The sequence below is a fragment of the Castor canadensis genome, chromosome 2 (genome assembly GCF_047511655.1).
Source record: "Castor canadensis chromosome 2, mCasCan1.hap1v2, whole genome shotgun sequence".
NCBI classification, from domain to species: domain Eukaryota; kingdom Metazoa; phylum Chordata; class Mammalia; order Rodentia; family Castoridae; genus Castor; species Castor canadensis.
The window spans coordinates 169,369,211-169,383,213 of record NC_133387.1 but is presented as its reverse complement, the minus strand read 5'-3'; the positions used below and the strand labels follow the sequence as shown (position 1 = coordinate 169,383,213).

Below are 14,003 nucleotides of genomic sequence, written 5' to 3'. Positions count from 1 at the left end.
AGAAGCTACAGAAAATATTCAAACACACAGAAATCAAAAAATAACTTTTGAATGATCAGTTGGTCATCTTGGAAATAAGGAATAAAATCAAATATTCCTAAAATGAAATGAAAATAAAAATACAACTTACCAGAGCATTTGGGACATAGCAAAGGCAGTGCTAAGAAGAAAGTTTGTAGCTCTAAGTGCCTTCTTAAAAAAAATCAGAGAGATCTCAAATAAATAACCTAATAGTGCACCTCAAGTTGCAATAAGAACAAGCCAAATCCAAAAGCACTAAGAAGAGAAAGGGGATATCACAACAAATACCAATGAAATTCATAATTCATTAGGGAATGAAAATTTATATTCTAATAAATTGGAAAATCCAGAAAAATGGATAAATTCCTAGATGCATATGATACACCAAAATTCACTGAGGATATAACCACTTAAACATACGTATAATAAGCAATGAAAATGAGGCAGTATAAAGAATCTCTGAAGAAAGAGAAACCCTGGAAAAGATGTATTCCTGCCTAAATTGCACACCTTTGAAAAAGAACTAACACAGAAAGACGGGGAGGGGTAAATCTAATTAAGATATATTGTAACCACTTATGTAAATGTCACAACATATCCCCTGTACAACTATAACATGATAACCACAAAACAAATTAAAATAAAACAAAAAAATTTCAAATTAATATCCACAAAAAATTAAAAAGTTAAAAACAAACTAACACAAATGTTCCTAAACTATTTCATAAAATAGAAAGGGAAGGAATTCTACTGAATTCATTCAATGAAGCCAGTATTACTCAGATACCAAAACCCAAAAAGGATACACACACACAAAAGAAAATTATAGACCAATTTCCTTGATGAACATAAACACAAAAATTCTCAATAAGATACTTGCAAACTAAATCCAATAACATGTTAAAAAGATCATACACCATGATAAAGTTAGTTTCAATCCAGGGATGCAAGGATGGGTAAACATATGCAAGTCAATAGATGTAATACAGTGGATCCATAGAATAAAAGATACAAAAAAGCCTTTGACGAAATTCAACATTCCTTTATGGTAAAAGCTTTGAAGAAACTATAAATAGAAGGAATCTACTGCAACATAATAAGGACCATATATGATGAACCTATAGCCAATATTGTACTAAATGGTGAAAATCTGAAACCAACAGTATCAGCAGCCTTTTATAGTCTCTGAAAAGAATTATTTTCTGGATGTGTGGAGGTAAGTGAGATGTTATCATCTCTGTTCCTAAGTACTGTGCACCATATTTATGATTTTTCACAGAACTGGGAAAATCAACTACCTGAAAAAAGCTATTCTTAAGCAATGACCTAGGAACATAGCTATATTTTAGGGTAATAGCTAAGGAGAGAAAGCATTCTTGATCTATGTAATATATCTTGGGTTCTGGGAATCAAAAGAATTTTAATGCAACTGATTTATCCTATAAAGTCTACTTGAGTATTTCATCCAATTTGATTCTTCATTTTCTTTCTATGAGAAGTGATATAACCTCTCTCCTCCCTACCAATCCAAGACCTTATATCCATTCTGTGATGAAAAGATGTGAAAAGTCTTTGGAAGTAAAATTACTAGGAGAAAAACATGTGCTTTCTCAGTAGTTTCCAAATTGATCTGAAGGAGTGAACCAGACCCATCTTCCATCTCCTTCATGCCCCATGATGAAGGTGTTTTAGGGTTACAGATAGCACAACTTTCACAGGATTCATAAGTTTAGATCAAAGTAATGTTCAGAAAATCTCTAGACTGATTATTGCAGATGGCAAACAGAGTATGTTGCATGTGAAGATAGTGTAATGAACCCCATCAAACACTGAAATGGGAGGAGGGAGAGGTGGAATGGGAACATAATAGAGGAAGTGAACTTGTTCAAGGTACACTATAGGCATGTATGGAATTATCATAATGGAATCTCATATTTTTAATGTATTAAAATTCAAAACTAAAATTATTTTTTTTAAAAAAAGAAAGTCTCTCTAGAGTAAGCCTTGTGGATCCTAAAATAAGAAAGATGGTCCTGTTAGATGATTCTGAGGCATGAGTCTCTGCTGAAGGATGATGAAGGGATTGCAGAGCTATTAGTAGAAAATGCACGAGCTCCTTAGCCTAAAACCAAATAAGAAAGTTAGCATTCTTCCTGATAGACAGCATGTTCCATGTGTGGACCATAGGAGCAAAATCAATATTTCCTCATGAGCTGGGAACTCATGAACGTGTCTTCAGTAATAGTTGGAGCAAATTTCACTTGGTGAGTGGTCATGTTCAGTCCTCCAGCTGAGGCTAGGCACAGCCACAGTGGAATTCAATATTATCTTTGAGGCAGGGCTGTATGACTTTCATTCCTGCACCCATCTCATTAAAATCACAATCTGCAGAATTCAAATGAATAGAGAAAAGACTTTGAAGAGAATTAACTAGAGAATAGAGTCTGGGCTTTGGAGTCAGACAAATATATGGTCAAACTATAGGTCTATCAATTATCTATCAAACTATTTATTTTCAGTGTCTTTATTTGTGAACTGGTAATAATCATGCTTTCCCCCTGAGGTTGTGATGAGGATTAAAGTGCACCTAGGTTATTTTGTGGCACAGCTAGGAAGTTCTGATGGATATTTCACTTCTCCTTTATGCACTATAATAGGTGCACAAGGCGTCTTGCTAGTGGCAACAGCTGACTTTGTATAGGTGCAAGAGAAAACATAATTTGAACTTAATAAAATCATTGTTTAGAATATTCCTATGGGAGAAGGAACTGGAATTCTCTAAACATGTTTGGTATATTATTAATCAACTTTTGCTAGGCTATAACTTTGTTTTTGCACTTTTCTTGCTAGCTTATTTTCCTAGCTGCTAACATAAAGATAGTAGCAGCATTACTATTTGGAAAACTTTATTTACAGCAGTGGCAAATATCTCCCAGGTATATATGCCACCTGAGGTATTTCACAGAGTTGCTTATTTCATCAGCCAGAAATTTGTCTAGGATGAACTTGAGTATAGTTAAGGTAGGTGCTTAACCTGAGAAATAAATTCTATCTTCCTAGTTTGCATCATCCCAGCTATAAAGTGAGAAAATAAGGAGAAAGAACAGATCCTGCAGTACCCATGCTTCCTGGCAAAGATGAACTACCAAGGGTGACTACATCTCAAAATACATCTTTATGGCAATTCCTTCTCATTCCTGGCTCAGGATTGTCACTGTCACCTTTGACTTCAAGATGCCTCCCCCAGTGATTTCTACCATCAATGGAGCACACCTCCTTTGTTGATGAATAATCTATACAGGCTAAATTCTGCAGCTGCTCACAGGAAGGTTGGGGTTCCTCTACTAAGAAAAGTCTATGAGTTCAATTTTCAGGTGACAAGTTGTAGAGTAAATATGAAGAAGTAGCTATGGAGCACAAGTAACCCTCACACCCAAGTTGATTAGGGTTCTGCCCTTGCTCAGACTTGGATTTGGATTATCTTTCTACCTTTTAATGACCATGCAGTTTAAGTTTCTAGAATTCAGACTTTTTCATTTCCACGGTGGAAATCAAAGCAGCAACATATTATGAGATGTGTGCATGCACACGTGTGTGTGTGTGTGTGTGTGTGTGTGTGTGTGTGTGTTGCCACTGTAGTGCCCAGCACAGCAAGCCTTTGATATATCTTAGTTTTTCTCATAATTGATTAACCCAATTAGTAATTTTATTGAACATAAGTACATATGGCTCACAGTTGGAATGAAAATATGGCATGGTAAAGTTACATAAACGGAAGGGGTGGCAATAGTTGTAGAGTCTAAGAAATCCTTAAATATCCCAGGACAGAGTAAAATTGACATGATGGGACATTCATCCTTGAGGGTTGAAGAAGGAATACTGTGCAGATGAAGATTCAGTGAATATATGGGTTTCAGGAACTGCATAGGTCCTGTGGATCACTGAGCCTCTCCCACCTTTCAGACCTAAAGTCCTTAAGAGACAGTCAGAGTCATGATTTTAAGTAACTCATTGTGAGACAAGGCTAGCAAGATGTCCACTCTGGCTTTCAAAAAGTTCTACTGAGTGTTTGCTAGAATCTTTCTGGATAGCACACTAATTCCAAATTCTCTTGGGTTCTAATAGGTCTGATCCTTTCACAGGGTGGTAGCTTGAAAGAAGAGGAGGGACTGCAAGTGGAGATTAGAATCAATGGGATTTCAGTGATAGCTTACTTTCCCACCTTCCTGCAAGTCCTAGTACCAAAGCAGGTCTTGTGATTTTCTCAGATGCTCACTCACATGTTGTCTCAGAGATTCTGAGATTCTGAATGTCTTCACAATACCCTGAGAACAGAGAATTGTGAAAAGTTGCACAGCTTTTAGTTAAGTCTTCTTAGGTTTCAGAGGTAGACATATCTAGGTTCAAATCCCAGATCTACCTCTTGTCAGCTGTGTGACCTTATACAGTCTTGTTTAATTTCTTATGGACCTATTTTTTCTCACCATAAAATGGAGGTAATGATAAATAACACATTGGGTTTTTGAGAGGCACAGAAGAGATAATACTTTTAATACATTCCAGTGTCTGATTTTCAATAGATAGAAGCTATTGTAATTATTATTTGTTATTTGAATTTTTTTAGTCTGGATCTATTAAGGAACCAGTTTACTTTAGAAATTAGAACTACTATAGTAAAACATAAATTGCAAATTATAATTGGAGAGAAGATAGCAAGGCCTGGGAAGACTGGTAGAACTGGTGAATAGCCTTAAGGCTAAGAGGAAGGGGTTACACTCTGGTGTGTTTGGTAGGATGCAGCAAAGCAATGTTTAAGAGGATGAAGGAAAGGCATATGTTTAAAGCAATGGGCGAAGAAGATGCTTTTTAATATTTCCTACCTTCCTAGTCTCTGTGGAATTGAGAAAATTAATGAACTAATATCTACAAAGTACTTAGAGAATATAAAATTAAGGAAGTATAGAAATCTCAAGCACTATTATAATTTTATTAAACATTTATTGAACATGGTACAGAATATATAGGAGCTATGCTTTCTATCCAGAGGGTTCAGAATCTAATTGCAGTATTCTTGTTAATCATCTTGAGAGCAGAGGGATTTCTAGATAAACAATTAGTTAAACATGCCTCTAAGTATTCAAATGGATATTGCATCTGGTCACCATAATTTATTCCCCAAATCTCTGGAACATAATTGTGTTGCTGTCATTATATATGCTACAACTGATATTAATGATCATAAAAGCCAAACAATGTGTGAGGTATTCTATATATCTTAGCTCTAATCTTGAAAACAAATTCTGAGAGATAAGAGTAATATACCCATTATGAGGATGAGCAAATTGAGGCTTAGGGAAAGTGTTCAAGATTATACAGGCAAGAAGTCATCTATTTAGCCCTATGAAACAGAACAGAATAGTTTTTATACCAGTTTTTCCCCATGGTCCTGTGAGGGTATTTGATAGTCTAGGAGTAAATAGGAAGTGTGATTCTAGCATCCCTCCTAAACTAAAGGATCTGAATAAAATGAGACTCCAGACAACTTCTCTAAATTGTTCATGGAACTCTGGGAAATTCCTCACAAATTTGGAATATAACATTTATGCATTTGTGGGAGGAGTGGGTCTACAAATATCACAAGATTATTGAAGGAGTTCATAATCCAAATAAGTTTAAGAAAAACTTTTGCAACTCTTGAGTATTGGACATGTCCATCATGAGCCTGATCTTTAACTACTTAGCACAGAAATCAGGATGATCAGGAATATGCATGTGGGCGGCACGTTCAAGTCTTGCAGCTTTCGCTATTAGATTCCCACACTCGCTGTTTTTCAGTCTTCTCTGATGAGCTAAAAATATTAGAGAAACCATCAATGGCAGTACCAATCCAGTCCAAGGCCCATCTTATATACCATCTCCTCCTTTATATGTTTCCTGATTCTAACAGAGAAGTTAGTCACACCTTCATTTGTACACATCTAGGTATAAAGCCCTATTTAAGACTTTATGTATAATTGCAATTACATTTGTACTTACCCTCTTCATCATACTTTGCATCTTCTTAAGGCAAGAACCACATCATATCACCTTTTTATTCCACATGCATACCATAGCGCCTCGAAAATAATCAGTGTCCCCACAAAAGCCTGATAAACAGACAGGTGGTTGGATAGTTGGATGGACATAGACATACTTATTACAGTCTAGAAGGGTAAGACATTGAAAGGCACATATACACATAAGAACCCACTCATTTTAGGCTAGGTTATACACAGACTTATGTTAGTAAATTTGGTGATAAGCACAGGAAGAGAATGCTTATCATACATGGATTGGTGCTTTTCTTATACTAATGGGTATTGAAGAATGATTCAATGTAATAAAATTTTGCAAGGGGTATGGCTTTTCCATCTAGGAGAATAAAGTTGGGTGATTAGAAAGCCATGGTGTGCTGCAAAACTTATTTCATTTTTCCAGCTTTCTGCAAAAGGCACACTTTAGTTGACTTTCCAGCTCTTGCTTTATGTAATTTGGCTTAATAGAGAGTGAAAGCTTTTTGTGCTCACAAAAGCCTAATATTAGTATCTCAGTAATGTATTCAAGTTGCCACCTACCCATATGGCCTACAGATCCTTGGGGGAGCCTAATGGGAGAAGAGAATTCCTACTATTTTAGAGTACCTTTGGCAGTAAAGAGGATAATAATCTTAAACAATATAATAGGCTTATATCTAGCAAAACTTCCTGGCTTATTAGCCTGGCTCATCTTGAGATATCTGTATTTGAATAGCAAACGCCGTTACTTCTTATCCCATCTACTCCTGTGGTGAGCAGTGGTCACTGCTGGAGCCACATCCTTATGTGTCCTTCTCATCACCATGGGAATGCTGTTCTGTTTTAGAGATGAGAATTAAGTCCATCCTAATAAGGTCCAAGGGCTCTCTTGAAGTACAACCAGAATTTTCCACTAGGTTTTAGACATAATCCATAAGTGGTAATATGAAAGAATAAGCATTTTCCAAATTTCACTGAAAGCTCATATATTCCAAGATTTAAGAAAGAAAATCTTGTCTTCAAATACAGACATAAAGGAGTCCATTTTGCAGAGGCCATTAGGTGGTTACACAGTAGGATGATCTGTGTTTTATATTTTCCTAGGGTATACAAGGGTATCTTTCCAACCTTCTAATCTGCCTTGCTGACCAGTCTTTCATGAGACTACAATCCTAGAGCAGAGAAATGTTTTCTAGACCATTTTGCTATAACTCCCCTATTCCTTCAGACTGTAAAACAGAGTTGTACATTTGCTTCTCTTTGGTAAAGCATTCTGGCTTCATGAATTTGTAGCCCATTTTTACCATTTTCAGTGGGGATTATAGCAATAAAGTTCTGAGATTTTTACCTAAGCAAATAAAATTCTTTTGACATGAAAGATAGCACTTCAGTTCCTAAGTGGACATGGTGCATGTTCTTTGAATCCACTGGCCTCTAGAGAAAACTCTATCCATCTCACCATGCAGGATATAGAGGAAAACTGTTTTTAGACACCAGTCTGTCACTAAAATTCATTTCTTTGGGGAGACTATTTGTTCTGTATTCCCTATAATGTTAGAAACCTCGCATATACTTATGAGAAACTGGAAGTATTGACACTGATTTTGTTTTGCATCCCAAGACATTTCCTCGTTGGTGATGTCACCAGCCTAGAACTTGGAGAGAGCTTGTTGTGTTCTTTGAAGTATGGAGTGAATGGCTCTGCTGGGAAAGCTGAGGAAAACATGGCACAAAGCCTAGATCTCTACCTTCTAAGAATATGTGTCCATGATTCTGAGATGCAAATATAGTGAAAAGTCGACAATTAAGGGATTGAAAGTCCTTTTGATGTGCATGACACCATTTCCTCTCATGTCTGGGATTAATTTCTACAAGCACAGTCTCAGAGAAGTATAGTAACTCCCTTAAAATCTCAGAATTGACGTACTGGGCTTAATTCATTCTTCACTCAGATCCATGCTACAAAATGGCTGTCCTTTTTAAAAAAATATTGAAAGTTATTCAGAACTGTACTTGAACTTCATCCAGACATAATTCTAGTCTGCAAGTTGCTTACTGCATCCCCTTTATTCGCCATTCCCCACCTCACCAGGTGTTGTGTTTTCACTTCTACAAAAGACATTGCAACGTCAATAAAATAAGAGTTTTTCTTTGCTTTGTCAACATTAATAAGAGACAATAAAGAGCAGCACAATGATATCCAGTGAAGAAAACCTTCATTCTTCCTTAGCTTCGACACCAAATCTAGTACAGTTTTTGAAACCAACTAATTTTGGGAAGCTTTTGAAATTTTGCACTTACTTGAATATTATAGGAAATTGAATTAAGAGGCACTTTGACTCTTTGCTAGCTGGGATATTGATCTGGACTGAGGCAGGCTGCTGCCGTATGTTGGCAAAGTAATCTGGGCAATTCATACCAGACTTGCCTTTTGATCTGTCAGCATAAAGGTAAGAACTCATGATTGTTTTGGTCTCATTGATTGGGTGCTCAAGTGCTGTGGGAACTAGAATGTTGTGATATCACAGACACAGGTCAATGTCCAGTCTGCAGGGCTGCTAAAAAGAATCTGTTTCTTGGTCATTTGTATTTCTTCTTTTGAAAATTGTCTACTTGGATTATTTGCCCAGTTTTTTATCAGATTGCTTTTTGTTTCTTGAGTTCTTTCTATATTCTTTGTATTAATTATCTGTCAGATGAATATTTGACAAATATTTTCTCCTGTTCCATAGGCTATCTCTTCATTCTGTTGATTGTTTCCTTTGTTGTGCAGATGATGTTTAGTTTTATATGATGCCAGGAGCAGATTTTTGCTTTTGTTTTCTGTGTTTTGGGGAGGGGGTCATAATTATCCACAAAATCATTGGCTACACTATATGCATGAAAAATGCCCAAGATCATCAGTCATTAAGAAATGCAAATCAAAACTGTCATGAGATACCCGCTACAAGGTTCATTACAAAAAAATAATAACAAATGCTGGCAAAGATATAGGGGAAAAGCACTTACTGTTGGTAGGATTGTAAATTATGACTGCTGTGTTATGGAAAATAGTATGGAGATTCCTCAACGATTAAAAATAGATCTACAATGTGATCCAGCTATCTTACTTCTGGGTATGTATTCAAAGGAAATTAAATTAATTTACCAAAGAGATACCTGCATGCTTAAATTTGTTACTGCACTATTCACAATAGCTAAGACATGGAATCAGCCTAAGTGCCTATCAACATATATACATAAGGAGTATTATTCAGACATAAAGAAGAATAAAGTCCTGCCATTTGTAACAAAATGGTTGGAACTGAAGGACATCATGTTAAGTGAAATGAGGCAGACACAGAAAGACAAGCACCACAGGTTATCTTTTGCATGTGGAAACTAAAAGTCGACATGAAAGTAGATTGTGATTACTAGAGATTGGGAAAAAAATAAGGGGCAATGGGAAAAGGGTAGTTGGATTTTGTCAGTGCATGCTGCATGCTATTTGTATGGACAATTAACACATGTTAATTTTAAAAAGTTAAGAAAAGGACTCCTTCTAAAACGGAAACTTGATCATTCAACCCATCCTGCACCTCACCACCCTGCAGCAAACAACTTTTCTTTAAGAGTGATGCTGAACTCCTTAGGAAATTCAGACTGGCTACAAAATGACTCTTTTGACCTATCTCCCATATTATCTAGTAGTTTATCTCTTGCTACATAGACTAACACTTGCTCCTCCAAATGCTATTTCCTCACAAATGCTAGACTCTCCATCTGAAATGTCACCCACCCCTTCTCCTCTAACTGCAAGTTCAGCAACTCCAGGAAGCTTTATCTCTGTCTGCATAGGATTAGTAGGTACTTTTCATAGCATCTTATACATAGCATTCATCTTACTCTATTGTTATCAGTGGTTTTCTTATGTGTACCCTTATGATTCTAAGAGTCCTATAAGAGCAGACACTTATATTCAATTTCATATTCCAAATATCTACCTTGGTATGTTTAGTAAGACATAAATAGATACTCCATGATTGTGCTTCAGGAAGAAATTGGACACATACAATATTTTGTTTCACTTGTCTGGCATGATCTTACAAATTTTAAAGATATTTCTTTATTTATTTGGTGCTAGGGATTGAATCCATGCTAAGCATGTGCTCTGCCACAGAGCTACCTCCTCAGCCCCTTGAAATTTTTTAATCTCAACTTTTGAAACTTAAGTAATCTATTGACATTCAAAAACATGAACATTTACTCTGAGCATATTGTGTGACTCTTGAAATTTGTAAGCTGACATTTGTAGTTCAGATCAGGTGCAAACTGAATTCCCAGGTGCTGAGCTATAGCAGGGATAGGATGAATTTCAAAGAAGGGCAGCTGAATACAGACTCTGGAAGGAAACATGAAAATTCAGAAGATTTCAAATGGTGAACTAAGTGGTAGGGACTGATAATCAAACCTAGAAACCAGTTCAATGTCAGAACCATCATTTCAGTGAATAAGAGAAGAAACTACACTGTTTATTGAGGAAATTCCCATATAGAAAACCTCCACAGAAACTGAGTAGATGACAGACATGTTAAGAAAAGTTATGTTATTCTTTTCACCTCCCCAAAAGAATTATTTTCCCTCACAAATCAGTTCTGTCCACAGACGTTACTATGTTCTTCAAGGTATCACTGACCTGCCAGTCACCTAAAAATATACAGTAGATTTGGGAAATTTTTGATAGTGTTCTATGTCCAGCCATCAAAAATAAGCCAGTGTTCATTGATGCTTAGTATACTCCAGATACCATTTAAGTGGCAAGTACTACTTAAGATAGAAAACCCTTTTTGAAGTTGATTATCACAGCTGAAAAAATGGAAATACTGAAGCAATGAGACAATATATAACTTCTCTGAGATCACACATGGTTAATATGTGCACCCAGGTATTCTGTTTAATGAACTCATATTTGTAAGTACATTATACCTGGACATATTTCAGAAAGAATGGAAGTCAGGATACAATAGAAAACCTGCACACCCATGTTTATTGTAGCACTATTCACAATAGCCAACTTATGGGCACAGTCCAAATGCCCCACAACTAATGAATGGATCAAGAAAATGTGTTATATTTACACAGTAGAGTATTACTCAGACATGAGGATGTTGTTTGCAGGTAAATGGATGGAACTGGAGAACATCATGTTAAGTGAAGTAAGCCAGGTGCAGAAAGACAAAAGTCACATATTTTCTCTGATATGTAGAAGATAAATGTATATACAAATACAAACTTGACCATACACACATTCATGTTTGCAATAGTGGGACTGTTCCATGGGATTCAAGGAAAGAAGGGTAGGAAAAGAGAATGATAGAGCCTGAACAATATTGAAATACATTGCATCTGTGTAGGATGATGGTATAAAGAAATGCCATAATAGGGGGAAGGGGAGGAAGGGTAAGGGAAAACAATAAAGTAGGTTAATCTAACTAACATACAGTACATTCGCAGCTGAAATACATTCATGAAACCCCTTTGAACAATGAAGGTGAACTTTAGAATGAAGGACAAGATTGTAAAACAGGTTCTGTGAAGGGATGTGTATTTGTGGGAAGGGGGTGGCTTTAGGGAGGGAAAAAAGGAGGGGGAATAGTGTTGATGTACTTGATATACTTATATGAAATAGAACAATGAAACCTGTTGTAATTGTTTTATGTGGAAGGAGGGGGATGATAGTGGGAGTGAACCTAGCCAAGTTACTAGTAAGCATTTACAGAAATGTCACAAGTCATACCCCCTATACAACTAATACATGCTAATAAAAATGTTTAAAAATTAAGTACATTACACTATTATTAATCCCTCATGATCTTAATGTAGAACTATTTTCCATTTCATATTACAAGTTGACATTCCCATAAACAGTAATTTTGTAACAACTCTGTTAGAAAATTCATGGATCAGCCCAGTCAGAAACAAACATGGAACCTCTTTTCCTCCCCCTTAGAAACATGATATATACATGTCTGAAATACCAAGATGAATGCCCCCTTATATTAAAAAAAAATGAAGGACAGGAAAGTAAAGCAGCTTCTATCTGGGTGGGTACCAGTAGGAAGGTGGGGGGGCATAAGGAGAGGATGAGGAAGGCGAACACGGTGGGTGTACTTTGCATTCTGGTATGAAAACTGAACAATGAACCCTGTTGAAATTGTTCTAAAAAGAGGAGAAGTTTATGAGGGAGAACAATGAAGTAGATGAATCTTATTAAGTTATATCATTAATCTACCATATGATCCAGCAATACCACTCTTGGGGATATACCCAAAAGAATGTGACACAGGTTACTCCAGAGGCACCTGCACACCCATGTTTATTGCGGCACTATTCACAGTAGCCAAGTTATGGAAACAGCCAAGATGCCCCACTACTGATGAATGTATTAAGAAAATGTGATATTTATACACAATGAAATTTTATGCAGCCATGAAGAAGAATGAAATGTTATCATTCGCAGGTAAATGGATGGAATTGGAGAACATCATTCTGAGTGAGGTTAGCCTGGCTCAAAAAACCAAAACTTGTATGTTCTCCCTTATATGTGGACATGAGATCAAGAGCAAACACAACAAGGGGATTGGACTTTGATCACATGATAAAGCAAGAACACACAAAGGAGGTATAAGAATAGGTAAGACACCTAAAAAACTAGATAGCATTTGTTGCCCTCAACACAGAGAAACTAAAGCAGATACTTTAAAGCAACTGAGGCCAATAGGAGAAGGGGACCAGGAACTAGAGAAAAGGTTAATTCAAGAAGAATTAACCTACAAGGTAACACACATGCACAGGAAGTTAATGTGAGTCAACTCCCTGTATAGCTATCCTTATCTCAACTAGCAAAAACCCTTGGTCCTTCCTATTATTGCTTATACTCTCTCTTTAACAAAATTAGAGATAAGGGCAAAATAGTTTCTGCCGGGTAGCGAGGGGTAAGAGGGTGTAAGGGAGGGGTCAGGTGAAAGGGGGGAGAAATGACCCAAACATTGTATGTACATATGAATAAAATAAAAATTTTAAAAATGATATATTGTAGAATGTAAAACAGGTCATGAAAAGAGGAGGGCATTAGTGGGAGGAGGAAGTACATGAAGAAAGTAAAGAGAGTGAGTGTAGATGTGCACTTTCTATACAAGTATGAGTATGGAACATAAAAACCTGTTGAAGTCAGCATAAGAAGGGGACTGGAGTACAAAGAATAATGGAGAAGATGAACTACAGTAAATGTATATATGGAAATGTAACAATGAAATCTCCTGTGTAATTATCATAAACTAACAAAAATGTCTTTTTTAAATAATGAAGGACAGGAATATAAAACCAGTCCTATTCAGTAGTGGGTACCGATATGAGGGGAGTAGCATAAGGAAAGAGTAAAGGAGGGCAAATATGGTGGAAGTATTTTGTGTTCATGTATTAAAGTGGAATAATGAAAACTGTTGAAATTGTTCTAAGATGAGAGAGATTGGATAAAGGAGATAGATGGACTGGGTGAATCTAACTAAGATATATTATAAGTACCTATGTAAATGTCACAGTGTATCCCTGTACAACTATAATATGCTAATACTAAAAAATAAACTGTAAGCACATATGTAACTGTCACAAAGTATTCCTCCTGTACAACTATTATATTCTAATAGAAAACAAATCTGTAAGTACCTTTTTATAATATTCAATTCTTTTATCAAAGTACTTTTGATCATCATATCTAAACTTAACTAAAGTTCCCAGTTTTATTATTTATGTTTTTTTTTAGGTAGCTTATTGTTTAGGAATACCAAATTATTTCCCAGATATTCCCTCAATTTTATTCTGTTCTGTAGTTTTGGCTACAAAATATTTCCTCTGTGAAAGGTGCATACTCTTTACATCCTGACTGTTCTT

The 14,003-nt window shown here is 36.1% G+C and overlaps 1 long non-coding RNA gene across 1 annotated transcript in view; it reads left to right on the top strand.

Annotated features, from left to right (window-relative positions):
* LOC141417541 (uncharacterized) overlaps positions 1 to 14,003 on the top strand; it is a 52,623-nt gene that overhangs the window by 36,311 nt on the left and 2,309 nt on the right. The window lies entirely within an intron of this gene.